Source organism: Saccopteryx leptura, chromosome 5 (assembly GCF_036850995.1).
Source record: "Saccopteryx leptura isolate mSacLep1 chromosome 5, mSacLep1_pri_phased_curated, whole genome shotgun sequence".
NCBI classification, from domain to species: Eukaryota; Metazoa; Chordata; class Mammalia; order Chiroptera; family Emballonuridae; genus Saccopteryx; species Saccopteryx leptura.
The window spans coordinates 102,350,642-102,364,189 of record NC_089507.1 but is presented as its reverse complement, the minus strand read 5'-3'; positions in this window follow the sequence as shown (position 1 = coordinate 102,364,189).

The window sequence follows — 13,548 nt, the reverse complement described above, 5'->3', positions numbered from 1 at the left end:
GCTGATACAGGGTTTCAGATTTTTCTGTTTCATGAGGGCAGGTTTCAGGGTTGATGTGTAGGGTTAGGTAGATTTTTCCAGTTTTCTGATTGGCGAAAGTCTGCATGCGGTTCTGTAAGAAACTAGTGAACAAACGTAAGAGGCAGGGTCTAAAATTTAGAAAAATAAATAGGAGTGAGTGGAGCAATGAAAGGTAATAGTCAAGACGCCCAGATTGTGTGAAACCACTGATTCAATGTTTACGAATTCGCTGGGCTTCAGAGAGAGAGAGAAGAGAGAGAGAGAGAAGAGAAATAAGACAGGGTAGTGTGGCTAGTCCCCCTGACCCTAGATCTACTTTTGTAGAGATTTCTAAAGCAATAGGAGCAGAGATTACCTGTATAGCTCGTCTGGTCCTTACATTGATGGATAGTGTATTAGGAACTGGAAGAGGCTCATGGGGTGGGATTAGGTTGATATTTAGGGTGAGATAGATTAGGGTACAGGTTTTTGTCTAATTAGTATGGAAACGCAAATAGGTGTTGGTCCCACACGAGTAGAAAGTTCCTGATTTGGTGAGGCAGGCTGAGAGGTGAATAGAGAATAGAAGGACAAGGGGTCGGTTTTGTTTCTCTGTTTCTGAGCTCCAGATGGTCAGGGGGGAGGAAAGAGTCATCCTAATAAGTGGTGAGGGTAGAGGATTGTTAGCTAGGGTGACTGATTAAACATTCTTTGAAAACCAGTTTTCTGACTGTACAAATTCTTTTTTCTTGGTACAAATCTCCTACAACCTGCACAAACCTTCTACAACTTACATAAACCTTCAACTTTCATGCACTTTCTTATCCAGAAATAACTGGCCTTCATAACAACTTGCTTTTCCTTTTTCTTTCAAAAATATTTCCATAACTTATACCTTCTAATATCAAAACCATACAATTCCTTTCTAGTCAGAACTCTTGATTTAAAAAATTTTAACCTCTAGTGACAATCAAGTTGACTTTCTTTTTATCGTAGTTTCTCTTTTCCCAAAGCCTGACTAAAAGAGTCCTTAGTTTTTTTATATATTTGCCATATGTAGACCAACAAGCTTCAGGTTTGTGGTTGGAGGAAGGCATGCCGTTTTTCTATTTTAGCAGCAGTGGGAGTTGTCAGGATCACGGTGTGTGGACCTGTCCATGTAAAAGTCAGTCCTTGGGTGATGTAATGCTGGAAGTGCCTTTTGGACAGTCTTTGAACAATTTGCTGAGTAACCTATAAAACCTGCAAGTACTTAGGGAAAGGGTGTTACATTTCCACACTTTGCAGTTAGAGTTTAAGTCCTAGTGACCATTGCTTCTAGCTGGAATTAGCAGCAGGTCCCAGCCTATAATAGGCATGGGGCATTGAGATAAGAGGAACAAAGGAGATACTAAACATTAAATAAAGCAATAAAATCAGACTGTCAATACCCACAGTAGAGATCTTTGAGGGATAAATAAAACTTAAATATTCAAGCAAGGCATAGTAGATGGCCCTTGTGTTTACAAGAAATGAGATTAGCTTATCTGCTACTTGGAAGAAATACCTTAGGCTCATGGACAATGTCCTTGGGCCTTCAGTGGCAATTCCCAGCATGCTTGGCAAGGTCAGGTCACAGGTAGCTAGAGCAGGGCTTGAAGAGACTGAACCCTCCCTCCATGGAGAAAGGGGGCGGCTTACCTTCTCGTGTCCCTCTTTCCATAGCACAGGTGTGTCACCAGTGGGGCCGGGAAGCCTGGCAGGCTTCAGTTCAATGACTTTTCTTTCCACTCTGGAGCAGGGCCTTGATGAAATGCTATGAAACCCCTTAGGGCGCTGGAGCCAAAAGTTGGTATTTGCTGACTTCTTTTGGGCCTTATTTGCCTTTTCTGTTACTTCCGTGGTCATTATAGACCTTAAAAGCCATGCTCAGAAGATCTCACTGAGGTGCTTGACTAAGAGAGCAAAATTGGGAATTCAGTGTTTAAAGAAGCCTATTAGACTGAGGAAAGAAAAGATTTGATCTGTTGTGGTAGGTGGTTGGAGACTCTGGAGGGTCTGAGGTTTGATCTAGGGTGACACTTCAGGTGCGTGGGGGTTAAAGTAATGCCTAGATTAGACTAGGGACTGAGAATAAAGGAATTGAGCCTTAGCAGGAGACCGGACAGGACTAACACTTACATAGCGAGGAAGTTAAGAAGGGTGGTTGGTAGAGTCTCCTCTGACGGCAGGCAGGGAGGGGCTGCAGAGGAGTAGGTTATCTACATATTGTAAGAGAGTACTAGTTTTGAGATTGCATGCTGCTAAATCCTGAGCTAGTGCCTGCCGAAACAGGTGTGGGCTGTTTCTGATCCCCTGGGGTAAGACAATCCAGGTAAATTGCTGGGCTGCATTAGTGTCTGGGTAAAGGCAAACAGAAAGTCGTAGAGGAATGGTAAAGAAGGCATTCTTGAGGGCTAGAACCCTGAAGTGAGTGGTGTTTGAGAAAATGTGTGACAGTAACTTGTAGAGATTAGGGACTACTGGATGGAGGGGAATTACTGCCTCATTGATTAGGTGTAAGGCTTGTACGAGGTGATAAGCTCCTGAAGGTTTTTGAACAGGAAAGATGGGGGTATTGCAGGGAGATTCCATGGGGATGAGTAAACCTGGTTTATGAGGTGGGTAATTACTGGTTTAAGGCCTTAGAAACAGACACAGTTACACATTAAACAAAGACTTCACATATTATGAATTAAGAAATTTAAATGAGCGCGCTTTACTTGTTTCAATTCACTAGAAATATTTTCTGACAAACAATGAGACAAGACAGATTACTTACATAGCTTAATATAATTCTGCTTTTTAAGTTTTTCAAGATGGCAGAGAGTTGCCAGCAAAGAGGGGAGGAAGAGAAAGCAGACGGATGGACAGTGTGAGCAGCTGGATGGAAAGAAGGAGGGTCAGAATCTGCAGGAGGAGAGAAGGAGGTTAAAGTATTGGTGTGGCGCCACATGGTCAGAGGAGTCAAAAGGATTTAGAGCTCTGAGGAGAGAGGAGAGGGCAAGGAGGAAAGAGGCACAGTCACAGTTTGTAAGGAAGGAGGAGGGGTGGGGGAGGACAGACAGAACTGCAGTTTGTAAGGAGGGAAGAGAGGTCAGAGATGAGACAGGAACCACAGCCAGAGCCACAGCTTCTGAGGAGGGAGTAGGGGACGAAGAACACAGTGGAGAAGGGAGAGGCCCCTGGCCAGCAGGGGAGGAGAGAGACTGGTGAAATGAGAAAACAGGATTTAGTGAAGGGAAGGGCTTTCTGGAGGGAAGAGACTCCAGCAAAAAAGATTTGCTGAGAGACTAGAGAAGGAGTCCCGAGAGAGGGGTGCCCAGGGGTCAGGCAGGAGAAGGAGAGAGTTTGGGAGTCCACGGAGAAGGAAAGATTAGGAGCAGAGGTTTTAGGTGAGGTTTCTTTGGACAAAAATGGCCTGTATGTAGAACAGAAGGTACAGAAATTAAGGACAGGAGAGAAGGGAGAAGAAAGCCTGCACGTAAGGAACTTCTGATGCTTTCCCCATCTGGTGGCAAAATTGTCAAGATGTCTTAGGATATTGTAATTGGATGTCCTGTTTTCAGGCCAATGGGAGTCATTTTCTGGTCTGTACTGAGGCCATGCTGTGTTACAGAAGAAGATTAATTTCTTCAGTTTGAGGTCTGAGAGACCGAGTTTGGTGAGGTTTTTTATGAGACATCCTAGAGGTGTCTGGTCAGAAGGCTTAGACCCTGAAGAGCCCAGAGTGGAGACAGGTGAGCAAGAGGGGGCGTCCCCGCCTTTTGTCACTGTCTCAAGAGGAGAGAATCTCCGTGTGGGGGAGTCGTCCCTGATAGAAGTCGTCACCACCTGTCAGGGAGCTCCGAGGACGAGAAGTCCGAGAGAGTGGAGAGGTTTGGCTAGGCGCCTAGTCTTCCGTGCAGTCCACTGAGACTGAGTCAAACCCCTCAAAACGTGAGGCGTATCAGAGAAAACCATCCGACCAGAAAGGGGTATTTTTAGAAAGAAATTTAGAGGCCAACCAGGGAAGGGGAAGGGAGAAACTCCTTACCTTCTGGTCCAGCAGGGGTTCAGGACAGGGTTAGACTGCTGGCCAATCAACCCACAATTACACGTCCAAACAGAATCAGGGAGTAAGCCCGGGACGAGCTGCCGCTGCCCATTGCTTCCCTGGTTGTAAGTTTGAACGGCAAAGAGGGATCATCCAGGCAGTTAGTACCCTGTCCCGGGTTTCGGCACCAAATGTTGGAATCCATGGGAGTCCGAAAGACCAGAGTAACAGGCTTTATTGAAAGGAAGAAAGGAACCCTGCTGGGCACTCCTCCTGGGGGAGAAGAGCACCAGCTACAGACTAGGGGTGAGTTATATAGTGTTTGGGAGAGCCTGAGGGGATACTGAGGCAAAAGTCCTGGTATGTTCGGAATGCTACTCCTTGGGGGGCTTTGAGCATGTGGGTGTTGAACCAAAAGTCCTGGTATGTCCGGAGCCACTCCTTGGGGCGGGTTGTCAACTTTTTGGAATTCTTCTGTCTCAGGGTCAATAGTCCAGTAAGGGTGTGGTCTGACAGATAAGCGGAACATCAAGAGGGCAGTTTGGAATTCACGTATCTATCAGTGTGCAGAGAAATTTTGTGAATAATCTCTGTACTGTGTGTTTGGCATAAAACCAGGATGGCCCTTGGCATTGTATTGTAAATGCAAAGGGAAGGAAAACATGGATTCCTTGACATTCCACCACACTTGTGGGGAAAGGGGTGAATGGCTGGCCAGGTGCAGGAAGAGAAAAGCCAAAATAAACCTTTTCTTATAGTAATGAGCCATTTGCGGGCATTTGTCCCCATGGAAACTACCTTTCCATATGAATGCATATAGTTAATGTGTGTGACTCTGGACAAAGAGATGGCGGATAAACATTAGAAAATATAGGAATGTCTCTTAATATGTAAAGAGACATCTTTCTATCATTGTGTTGACTTGTAAATTTTTTTTTCTCCAAAATGATGTATGGCTTGCAAATTGAACATGGTCCTATCATGTTAAAGGGCATATGACTATAACCAATAGTGGTAAAGGACACCTAATTGCAATTTTTGCTTCTATACTTTTTGCTTGCAAAACTATAAAAACTAGGTAGAACAAAGGGCCGGCGCGCTCTCCCTCAGATTTCTGTTGGAGTTGTGGCCGCTTGGCCAAGCTAGACAATAAAGCTTTGGGGTGGAATCGACGAATTTTGTTCGTGTCTTCAATGTTTTGAGTCCTTCAGATTAGGCTTAACATTTTGGGGGCTCATCTGGGATCAAGGGACTGCCATTGGTCTGTACACTGGAGCTTTCTTGTTCAATCCTGGGTAAGTAGAACAAGGTCGCGACTGTTTGCCACGCGATCTCTGGCTGATGAGCCGGAAAGAGGCTGGTGGCTGTCTTTCCTCGGACGCGAGGTTAGGAGATTTGGGAGGGCATCCTGCTTTTAGGGAACTCCATTTGAGTTTAGATATTCTGAGCTCAAGGGAAGAGTGGCGCCTATTTGTCTATCTGTTTTTGCTGTTTGTCTATTTGTTTTAGTCACTGCATTCGTCTTGGTCCTATTCTCCCCTCAGCCAGACATGGGTGGCTGAAGCAGCAAAGGTCCACAGTCCCCTGTTGAATGTAAGATTTCTCATTTTAAATTGGCTTATGTTCCACAGGAGTATGTATTAATATATAGGGAGAAATTCTCCACGGGCTGCCTTTGCATACCTGTGAACATGAATGGCCCACATTTGGGGTAAGCTGGCCCACCGAAGGGTCGTTCAACTCAGTCCTGGCCCGAAGGGTACGGTCAGTAATAACAGGTAGGCCCGGGCATCCGGACCAATTCCCCTACATTGACGTTTGGGTCGCTCTCTGTGAGCAACCCCCTCCGTGGATGCAGAAATGCTCCCTGAAAGGAAGTAGTAGGCTGTTAGTAACTAGAGTGGCCAGGCCCCGAGAAGAACCCAGGCCGGCAGTCCTGCCGAGCGCACCAGAAGATGAGCTCCTTTTGCAGCCCCCTCCATATCGGGAGCCTCCACCACAGGAAGAAACCCCGAATCCCCCAGATGAACCAGAGAGGGAATCTCCAGCTGAGGAGAACAGGGAGTCTCGTCCCGAGCCCCCCTTCCCCCGCGCACCCTAGGCAGGGCACCCCTTACCAAGGGGAGGCCAGGGACAGTGAGGCAAGCCCTGCCGGGAGGCAGGAGTCCATCCTCCTGCCCCTCAGAGAGGTCGCCGGGGTGCTTTCGTGTATGTGCCTTTCACCACTTCTGACCTGTACAACTGGAAGCACCAAAACCCTTCTTTGGACGAGAAACCCCAAGCATTAACTGCCCTTCTTGAGTCTATTTTTCACACACATAGACCAACATGGGACGATTGCCAGCAGTTGTTGCAGGTCTTGTTCACAACGGAGCAGCAGGAGCGTATCCGTGCCGAAGCAAAACGCGCTTTCCTGGCGGGCCAGGAAGCCTCGGATACCCCGGTGGGGCGGGCAGTCTAGAAGTGGCACTCCCCGCTGAGAGACCTAACTGGGACCCCAACGATGGAGGCGGTAAGGATGCGCTCACAGCTTATCGCCGGTATCTCCTGGTCGGGATGCGGCGGCAGCTCGCAAACCCACAAATTTGACCAAAGTGAGTGAAGTAACGCAGGGACCGCAGGAATCCCCTGCCGCATTCTTAGAGCGGCTACTAGAGGCACACCGCTCCTGGACTCCCATCAATCCCAATGTGGAACCCAATAGGCGTGCGGTTAACCTAGCATTTGTTACCCAGTTGGCCCCAGACATTAGAAAAAAGTTACAGAAATTAGAGGGATTTGATGGGGAAACTAGGGAAAAATTAGTAAGCATAGCCACTCGGGTTTTTACAATAGGGACACTGAAGCAAAGAAGTGGCGAAACAGACAAGCCAGTCTCTATTGTTGGCCCTACAAGAACAAGGGATTGTAACAAAGCAGGGCGGCGGAAAGCAGCGTAGCCACGGGAAACCGCAGAGCCGCCGAGAGCCCCTAGGAAAGGATCAATGTGCCTACTGCCTCGAGCACAGCCACTTCCAGCGGGATTGCCCCAAGTTGAAAGGAAAAGGAACAGGCAGCCAGGGACAAAAATCCGAAGCCCCTTTGTTTGAGGAAGAGGACTGACGGGGCCGGGGCTCAATTCCGCTAAACCCCCTTGAGCCCATGGTCACAGTTCAAGTAGGGGGAGACCCGTATCCTTCCTTGTGGACACGGGGGTGGAACACTCGGTCCTGAAAGAACCCCTGGGGCCCCTCTCCAAGAACACAATCTCCGTGCAAGGGGCTACAGGGAAAGCCGAAAGATATCCCGGGACCACGGCACGGACGGTGCACCTGGGACGAGGGTTAGTCACTCATTCGTTCATAGTAATGCCCAACTGCCCCTACCCCCTGATGGGGTGAGACCTACTGCGGAAAGTGAGTGCCTCCATCACGTTCCAAGGGGGGTACGGGAGCCATCGCTTTCAACAAACCGGAGACAATTGCATTCACCCTGCCGCTGGTGGAGGAGCACCGCCTGAATGAACCGGTAACAGGGCCCCGGGCAGACGGACAGTGGAGGACTCAATTCCCCAAAGTGTGGGCGGAGGATAACCCGCCTGGGCTAGTGAGCCACCACCCGCCCGTCATCGTGGCTCTGAAAGCCCAGGCGGTACCGGTGCGAGTACGCCAATACCCGATTAGGCCCGAGGCCAGGCGGGGGATAGCCACCCATATCCGCCGACTGAAAGAGGCGGGGATTTTAACTGAATGCCAATCCCCCTGGAGCACACCGCTGCTGCCAGTACGTAAAGGGGACACAAATGACTACAGGCTGGTCCAGGATCTTAGGGAAGTAAACGCCGGGACAGAAACCATCCACCTCGTGGTGCCAAACCCATACACCCTCCTGGGACAGTTGTCACCCGATTTAGCGTGGTTCTCGGTCCTAGATTTAAAGGATACTTTCTTCACCATAGCCCTGGCTCCGCAGAGCCAGGCCCTGTTTGCCTTTGAGTGGGCAGATCCTGACACGGGTGACTCCGGTCAATTAACATGAACCCGATTGCCTCAAGGGTTCAAGAACTCTCCGACCTTGTTTGGAGAGGCACTGGCAAAAGACTTGGTCCAGGTCAGGGTGGCACACCCTAAAGCAATTGTCCTCCAGTATGTAGATGACCTGCTGGTAGCAGCACCAAGCCTAGAGGAATGCACGGTGGTTACAGAGGGGCTACTGCAGGCCCTACAGGACCGGGGATATAGGGTCTCTTGGAAAAAAGCCTAGATTTGCCAGAAAACTGTCCAATATCTAGGATATGTAATCAGCCAAGGGACGCGGGTGTTAGCTGAGTCAAGGACTCGAGTCATCCAGGCCCTCCAGGTCCCTGCAAGCAAGCGACAGCTTCGGGAATTCCTGGGCACAGTGGGGTACTGCAGAATCTGGATTCTTGGTTTTGCCACATAGCAAAACCCCTGTACGAAGCCATGAAAGGGGATGGGCCTCTCCAGTGGACCCCGGAGTGTGCCCAGGCCTTTAAGGATCTGAAAACAGCTTAGGTTAGCACCCTCGCTTTGTTGCTGCCTGACTTAGAAAAGCCTTTCGATCTCTATGTGACTGAAAAAGGAGGGTCCGCTGTTGGCATGCTTACCCAAAAACTAGGATCCTGGAAATGTCTCATAGCCTACCTCTCAAAAATGCTCGACCCCGTCGCAAGAGGCTGGCCAACCTGCTGGCGGCATCTAGCGGCGGCGGCAGCCCTGGTGCGAGAGGCGGACAAGTTAACCTAGGGCAGAGCCTCACAATCATCACTTCTCATCCGCTGGCGCCAATTCTCACCCAGGCATCAGGGAAATGGCTCTCGAATTCCCGTCTCATTCATTATCAGGGTTTGCTCCTAGAAATGCCCCACATCACCTTCGAGACTGTAGGAGGACTGAATCTGGCTACGTTGCTGCCAGAAGGAACAGGGAACCGACCAGAACATGACTGCATAGAGGTACTGAACGGGGCACAGGGAACCAGAGAAGACCTTAAGGATGAGGCTATTCCTGGGGGAAAGGACATTTATATGGATGGCAGCAGCTTTGTCTGGGAGGGCCGTTGACTGGCAGGAGTGGCTGTGGTTTCAGGAGATGGGACAATCCTCTGGAGTTCAGCCCTACCCCAGGGTACCTCAGCCCAGAAGGCAGAATTCATTGCCCTGACCAAGGCCTTAGAACTATCACGAGGCAAGGTAGCCAATATCTACATGGAGAGCCGATATGCCTTCGCCACAGCCCACGTCCACGGACAAATCTACCAGAACAGAGGACTTCTCACCTCAGCATGAAAAGAAATCAAGAATAAAGAGGAAATCCTCAGCCTGTTAGAAGCCCTCTGGTTCCCAAAGCAAGTGGCAATCATCCATTGCCCTGGACATCAAAAAGGGGACTCCCCTCAAGCTCGCGGTAACAGGCATGCAGACGCTGCCACCAGGGAGGTCGCCGCTCAAATTCTCCCCCTCGCCGTAGACCCCACCATCCAGGAAAAGCCAGCTTACTCCAAAGAAGAACAAGAGACATACCAACGAGAGGGTTGGACTTTCTCAAGCGGATGATGGAAGAACTCCCAAGGTAAGGTAGCCCTACCACAGCCCCTAGGTGAAAAACTTCTCAAGGAAATCCACGGAGCAACGCACCTAAGTGGAAAGAAGCTGCAAACCCTGATGTCACCCCGGTTCCAGATTCCACATGTACGCAGACTGGCCGAACAAGTTGCTCGCCGATGTCAGGCCTGCCTACAGGTCAATGCTGGCAGAGGTCCTGGGATGTCTGGAATCAGGTATCGGGGAACAACCCCGGGGGAACACTGGGAAGTGGACTTTACTGAGATGAAGCCTGGCAAATACGGGTACCGCTACCTACTAGTGCTTGTAGACACTTTTACAGGATGGCCAGAAGCCTACCCAACTCGGAGAGAGAATGCATCCACAGTAGCAAAGGCACTGCTACAGGAAATAATCACCAGATTTGGCCTTCCCTTTTTCCTGGGTCCTACAATGGCCTGGCCTTCACGGCCAAAATATCAAAAGTCCTTGCCAAGGTGTTAGGAATAAATTGGAAATTACACTGTGCATATAGGCCTCAGAATTCAGGACAGGTAGAGAGGTGTAATAGGACCATAAAGGAAATGGTCACAAAAATTCATCTGGAGACTGGCTTAGGTTGGGTGGAAGCGCTTCCCTATGCCCTCCTGAGGGCTCGGTGCACCCCGGGAACACATGGGTTTTCTCCCTACCAAATCCTCTTTGGCAGGGACCCCCTAATTGTCCCTCATATAGGCCTAGAGCTAACTCCAGCACTCACTAAATCACAACTTATTTCTCACTTGAAGGCCTTTGAAGAAGCCCTACAGGAAATCCATGACAAGGTGAGGCGAGCCTGCCCCCTAGGGGCCGCCTCCCTGAGCCCATGTAATCCCGGGGATCTTGTCCTCATCCGCAGGTATACAGCTTCGAGCCTTGAGCCTCGGTGGAAGGGCCCATTCCCGGTGGTCCTCAGTACCCCCACGGCTGTAAAAGTTGCTGGCCATGCAGCATGGATTCATTGAGCTCACATCAAGCCAATTCCTGATCAAACTGACACAGCTAGATCGAGGGCTCAACCGGACTCCAAAGATCCACTCAAGGTCAGATTTACTCGTGTTGCACCTACCACATCTGGGTCCTAGCCCTGCTGGTAGCAACAACAGGGAGCCCTCATCTCCCCTTCAGACGAGTATGGGAGCTAGTAAATCCGGATACTAACTGGGTTGTGAGCTCCATCACCAAGGTGGCTCCTGCGATGGCCAACTGGCCCACTTTTGTTTTTGACTTTTGTTCTCTAGAAGGGAGCAGAATCAGCGGGAAGTTCCAATTTGTTGACTGTGCTGTTGGCTGGAGCTGTACACCTAACACTTGTGGGCAGGAGAGGCTACAGCGCCACTCCTTTTACATTTGCCCTGGGTATGGGTCCCCCTTCCATAAGCTAGCCTGCGGAGGACCCGAGCAGTATTACTGTTATACTCCCAAATGCGCCACAATTGAGACTACCCCCTCCTCTGCCATAATTCATCAACCTGATGGCATAATGATCTGTCGGGGAGCCACCAACTCTGACTATAAGAAAGGATGCAATTCCCTTACTCTTAGCATTTCTACAGAGGGACAACAACTCCTGTGGGCCACACCAAAAACATGGGGTCTTCGAGTACGGCCTGAGAACACATGGAGAACCATGGGTGGGAAAGGGCATCATTACGGATTCACTTTTAGCATCCACATGACAGAAACACCTTATGTGCCCCCTATAGCAATTGGACCAAGCTCTGGCTTGTACCCAGTGCAGCCAAAGTCCCACCCAAAGTAGAAACTCAACCTACTACAGGGCCATCAGCAGGGCCGAAAACAGCAATTGTTCCTTACCCAGGACCTTTAGCTCCCCTGTCCATTACCCACCTGGCATATGAGGCTCTTAATAACTCCCTGCCGAATCTCACCAGCAGCTGTTGGCTATGCCTGTCTAGCAGGCCCCCATACTATGAAGGGGTAGGCCTCAATGCCTCCATCAGTACCAGCTCTGCTGCAGACAGCTGCCAAGGGAACCCTGCCCGTCTCACCCTGCCTTTAGTCCAGGGACAGGGTACTTGCATCGGCTTTGAGACTGCCAAATTCTCAGAGACTCTTTGTGCCAGCCAGCACCCCCTCCAGGAAGATAACTCAACCTACTATCTAGCCCCTACAGGGGCCTGGTGGGCCTGCCTGTCGGGTTTAACCTCCTGCTTGAACCCTCTTATCCTCAGAACCTTGAAGGAGGCTTGTGTTCTAGTCCATATCTTTCTCTGAGTAACCTACTTATCAGAGGAGGACCTAGAGGCTCTCTATGACCAGCCACACTCTTACTCCCCTCACTGAAGAAAAAGGGCTATGGGCCCCGCGGCGGTAGCTTTGACCAGCCTGTTAGGGTCCGCCTCTCTAGGAACAGGTATCTCGGCCCTAGTCGTCCAGGACTCCAGTTTCAGGGCTCTTCAGGAACTCATTGACCAGGACATCACCGCCCTTGAGAGCTCAATCCGAGTTCTCAAGAAATCCTTGGGCTCCCTGGCAGAAGTTGCACTGCAGAACCGAAGGGAACTTGACCTGCTGTTCCTGCCCAAGGAGGACTGTGTGCAGCTCTCCAAGAGCAATGCTGTTTCTTCACCAACCATTCCGGAGTCATCCGCCAATCTCTGGACCTCCTCAGAGACCGCCTAGGGAAACGCTGTTCGGACAGAGAAGCACATGGACTTGGCTCCCTGGGTTTACCTGGCCCTCATGGGCCACTACATTGCTCTCCTCCCTTGCAGGTCCCATTCTAGTGCTCCTTGCCATGCTCCTGATCGGCCCCTGTGTTCTATGCATGGTGGCCACCCTGGTCAAACGCCAGCTAGGGGCTGCCAACCTCCTGGTCCCTCGACCTACGTTTCAGCCCACCTACCAGCCTCTCCCCTCGGTAGATACCGCATCTTATCCTTCCATTCAGAGGGGGGAATGAGGAACCCTGAGGAACCACTGAGCCACCTCAACCGCAGGTGTTGTAAAGTACCAAAAGCTACAGAATCGATATTAATATTTTAAGAGGCTTAAAGAACATTTTATTAATTTGGGTTAAGGTGTGCAGAGAAATTTTGTGAATAATCTCTGTACTGTGTGATTGGCATAAAACCAAGATGGCCTGTGGCATCGTATTGTAAATGCAAAGGGAAGGAAAACATGGATTCCCTGACATTCCACCACACCTGTGGGAAAAGGGGTGAATGGCTAGCCAGGTGCAGGAAGAGAAAAGCCAAAATAAACCTTTTCTTATAGTAATGAGCCATTTGCGGGCATTTGTCCCCAGGAAACAACCTCTCCATATGAATGCATATAGTTAATGTGTGTGACTCTGGACAGAGAGATGGCGGATAAACATTAGAAAATATAGGAATGTCTCTTAATATGTAAAGAGACATCTTTCTATCATTGTGTTGACTTGTAAATTTTGTTTTCTCCAAAATGATGTATGGCTTGCAAATTGAACATGGTCCTATCATGTTAAAAGGGCATATGACTATAACCAATAGTGGTATAGGGCACCTAATTGCAATTTTTGCTTCTGTACTTCCCACTTGCAAAACTATAAAAACTAGGTAGAACAAAGGGCCAGCGCGCTCTCCCTCAGATTACTATTGGAGTTGTGGCACTTGGCCAAGCTAGACAATAAAGCTTTGGTGTGGAATTGACAGATTTTGTTTGTGTCTTCAATGTTTTGAGTCCTTCCGGATTAGGCTTAACAAGAACATAATATTTTTGGCATTTTGAGATATGGTGGGAATAGACAGTGTAGCTCCCCACTGTTGTAGTAAATCTTGTCCCCATAGAGTCATAGCAACACTAGCCATATAAGGTTTCAGAGTAGCAGGTTGACCTTCCGGTCCCCTGCATTGTAATTGATTTGTACTCTGAGCTACTTGATTTAATGTGCCAAGACCAATATAAGTAG